We start from the raw sequence: 4,856 nt of genomic DNA on the forward strand, positions 1-4,856 counted from the left end.
TGTGCATCCTAGCATTAGGAAGCATAAAAACAGTTGGAAATAAGTTAGAAAAGGGTTCATGCATCAAAAACAAGTTTTATGGGAAAAATAACCTATGTGTAGACACATACATGTTTTAGGTCGACACACAGAAGAAATGTTTTTCTATGTATCGACACATTTGTTTTTTAGGTCGGCACATGTACTACATTTTTAAAGCCTGTAGCTTCTGTTTGATATGACGCCTCTACAGTCGACGCGTTACCTATACAAGTCGATGCATGACCTATACAAGTCGGTATAGGCTTCGAACAGGTCGGCTCATGACTTACACAGGTAGGCTCATGCAACTTATTTTTCCAAAATTCACAACTTTTTCAAATCTTTTACACTCATTTTGCCTCCAAACATGCATGCATATAAATACTTCATACATGCATCATTTAAAAAGGTTCTAGAGCAAGGTTTTATAGTACACCTACACGAAACTGGGATTCCAAAGAGTTCTCATCCTTTTCAACCTCATTCTATGCATACATATAAACAAACTAGACATAATCATTCTTTTCTTGGATGTCAACTAGAATTAGGGTTGATAACGTCCAATTTTGGTTGTTTGAATTATAAATTGGGTTGAGATCTTTGAGGGTTTCAAATAAGAAAACCAAGGTATGGTTTTCTTTAAAGATCAAATTTTGGATTTGGAGGTTTTGGATAAGATTACACAATTTGGATCTGATCGAGTGAAGGCTTTGAAGAACGAGAGGTTCTTGTAAAGGAGTAGCGTGGGACAGTGGACCATATCGTTAACTCTTGGGTTACAATAATTCACGGTTTGGAAAGAAGAACAGGGGGTTTCTTACAAATAAGTAGCATGAGACGGTGAATCAAATCGGCATTATTGGGTTACTTGGTCAAGCTTTGATCAAAGGAAGAGAGGGTGTCAGAATCAACACCAAACTTAGGGTTTGTAGGGTTGGATTGTTACATCTATCTCGTATACATACTTTTACAAAGTATGGTTAATTTCATTATCTCAATTCGAGTTCGGATTGAGAGAAAATGTACCCATAGAGAGGTCGATTGGGGAACTTTCTAAACAAATCCTTGTGTACTCTTTCTCCCTTTTTATCACTTTTATTTTACATTTGCAAATCGTTGAATTCATTGATCGTGCAATCAATTTATTTGGATGATATTTTTTATTACATTTTGAAAGAGGTTTTGTTGATTTGATCATAATCCTTTAGGTTGTGATTAGATTTTAAGATCAACAAAACTATATAAATTTCCAAAAAAAATCGCTTGCACACAAGGTGTTCGATAATTTGTCTCAATATTTTTATTTTTTTTTGATAATTGGAAATAGACTATCCATGTAGCTTAACATTAAATTGGTAGTTATTAAAATTACTTTATCAATTTGTGTTCATTACCATACATTGATAGCATTAATGCATATCCGAGCTTTTTGATAGAGGTTCAGTTAGACGATTCGATCCGGGCTACTTCTGCTGGCCATAAACTTTTCAAAACTGTTTTTTGTTCTAGTTTTTTTAACTAATGATATATCCACCCCCTATAGATTGAAGCCTATCATCTAAAAATTCAATGGAACCACCACCCATCCATAAGGATATGTGGAGCTGATGGTCTCCGTAGGTGATGTGAAGGATATCTAGACGGTCAATTCATAATTCCTAGTTATCCCCATGCATGAGCGTCTACAAATGTATAATGGGAAGATCTTTTACAACAACGTTAGACGTAGTATCCTCTCCGGTGCACCTAAAGCTGACCACCATCAGCGCCGACCTAGAGGGGAAAAAAAGAAACTACTAAGCCCTCTAGAAATATCAAAGAGAAGGCATGGTCAATCCTAAACCCTAAACCATTCCTTCAACGGATAACTCTACAAGATGGGCATCCATCCTCCCAAAAGTGGTTAGACCAACATAGTCTAGCAAAAGAAATAAGCGCCGGCTAGCCCGTCTAGTGGTATTTTCCTTTTGTCTTATATTAAATACCATGATTATAGAACCATCATCCTTAGGTACATGATTATTATAAGGTTATAAATGATATATGATATTTTCTTGAATGTTTGTTTCTTTCTATTTGTGCATATTCACGACGAGTCTGGGGTACGACCTATGAGCTCGAGGCCCAGTACACCAAAATTCAAGGGTGTTGATTGAGAGGTTTTGCACGTCCGAATACATCATTCAATTCCCCACCTAATTTAGGGGTGCTTCTAGAGAAGCTTCGTAAGTCCGACTACATCAATCAATTCACCCCCTAAAGTTAGGAGTGTTGTCGGAGACACTTTGTACGTTGGAATGAAACACTCAATTTCCCATATAAAGTCAGGGTGTTGTCATAGGCGATTTTCATGTTTGGATACAATAATCAATTCTACAAAGAAATAATAATATACCCCTATTTGGCAACTAGCCACTCTAGAGGCCACAATGAGTTGTCCATACGTCTTTTTTCATCTAGTAGAGAGAGAGGAACTGTCCTTTGGACCAGAATGGCTCTATTGATGTCCAATTAACTTTTAGGGAAGACCTCGTGAGTTCACAAAGATCTAGATCCATGGCCTCATGATCCTACAAATGTGCCTTCAACAGGTAAAAAAGGATTTCATTCCAAAAATAATAGTCTATTCATATACATGCTTCCATCAAAGGGTGTTATACATACAATAAACAAAAAGACTTTGTGTGTGTGTGAGAGGGGGGGGGGGGGGGGGGACAAGTCTAATTCCGCAGAGAAACGATATTTCCATCTTTAACCACTTAATCCGACTGGATTTTCCCCTAGAAATAGTTAAAGGATGGTGGAAATGCTTAACTTGCTGCAAAGCATTCTCAAATGAATGTGAAACTGCATCAATGGTAATGCTGGTACAATCGGCCAATTTATGAGTCAACGAAGCGTTATGAAGGTGAGAATACTCTAATTTCCTTTGAGAAAATGCTAGGTTATCTCAAATAGAAGTTAAAGCTTGGTTCTTCTTTGTCACTGTCTTCACTAGATGAGTCATCTATTTGACAAGAGATTCAAAAAGATTAAGGGGGATTAAAGCATCCCTCACCTGGGTAAGAGAGGTAGAAGCTTTCTCAACTTCTTATAGGTATTGCCAGATCCGCCAAGCACTAAAGTAGAAGACGCATGTTGGATATACCATGCTAGAGTATCTAGTTCATTTTGGTTGTGGAGGTCTCCATTCTTAAAACTCTGTCTCAGATGTATTTATCTCATCCCTTAAATTTTTTCTTTTCCATTTTATTATTTTCACTTCCTTTTGCTCTATTTGTTTTTAAAAAAGGTTTTCGACTTTGTTTTTGTAAAAGATTTGGTTTACAAAATGAATTTTCATTCTCAGACAATTCACTCCCTCTTGTGTTTGAAGTCTCATGTCAAAGAAGTAACATCATATCCCAACTCCTGTTTAAAGACTAATTGTCCCAGGAGGAAGAAGATAATGACTACAATCACTTGTGTTTTTAATAAGAGTTTTTTCATGAATACACATTTGTTGTTTGATAGTGATAGGTTTAACTAAAGGAAAGCAAGATTTGAATTTTTTTTCAAAGATAATGATTTTGAAATGTGAGATGTTTTAAAAAATGGTTCGTTTATTCCTATCTTCTCATTTAATGACAAGGTAGTAAATAAACCTGATTTTGATTAGACCAAATAGTTCCAAATTATTATATTATATTTTTACTTGTGAGTTTTCCAAGGAAGTGTAGGACACTATTTAAATGATTTGTGGAGTCATTCCTTGTTTAAAGCAATAGTGAATGAACACACAAACCCATGAAGTTGAAACATCACATGAACATGAAGGATATATTCATAGATGGTATTCAACCATTAGAAACCTTGGAGAGTAAATTAGAGCGTTTCTTTATGACAAATGTCTAAGAGTTAAGAATTGGAATCAGAAACGTGATTCAATCCTTAAATCGAGTGATGGAGAGTCTAAGAAAGAAGAAATCCTTAAAATTCTCAACGAGTTTATTCAATTGTTGAAGAATGAAGGAATAAATTTAGAAGAGTTTACATCAAATATAAATAGGAACGCCCCCCTCCCATGTTTTAATCCATCACTTGCAATTTTATTCTTCTTTCTTATTGTGTGTATATTCTCTTGTAACTATCATCATCATCAATGGCACCCAAGAGGATGCTAACCATCGTAAGTTCTAAGAATGTTGATTACTTCTTAAAATTATTTTCCTTTCAAAAACAAGAGATCTGGTTCAACCGAGATTATGAAAGAAGGAGTTTTTTCAAATCATATCACTTGGTTGAGCCTTTTTTCAAATATTGCGAGTTTCTAAAGTGTTTTTAAGATGCTTATTTGAAGAGTTTCTTATGTGATGTCCCAAAAAATTGAATCAAACTTTAGTAAGTATGTTTTACTCTAACCTTAGATATACTGGAGTAATTATTACAAGTGAAGTAAATAAACACAAGATCTGACTAACTATTCAAGAATTTGTTGAGATCTGCAATCTTCTGTGCTCAGAACCCGAAACTGAAGGTACCAATTATTATTATTTGCTTTATACTACTTCCTTTCTTCTTTATCTAAATTATGGTATTCATTATCCATTCAACGCGAGGGCTATATTCCAGGATATTCGCCTCACTTATTATGTGGTCTCACATATCCTTGCTCCAAAGAAAAAAAAATTTTTGGTAATTATCTAGGGATGAGTTTTCTGCAGTCAGGGAAATCGCCAACAGAGTGGAGACAAATTGGGCAAGTGTTGTTTCCACTCACATGGTTGACAACAAGGCTAAGGATACATGGTTACCATATGGTGGGTTAGTGACGAAAATTTTGGAACATCTTATTT

The sequence above is a fragment of the Lathyrus oleraceus genome, chromosome 3 (genome assembly GCF_024323335.1).
Source record: "Lathyrus oleraceus cultivar Zhongwan6 chromosome 3, CAAS_Psat_ZW6_1.0, whole genome shotgun sequence".
NCBI lineage: Eukaryota > Viridiplantae > Streptophyta > Magnoliopsida > Fabales > Fabaceae > Lathyrus > Lathyrus oleraceus.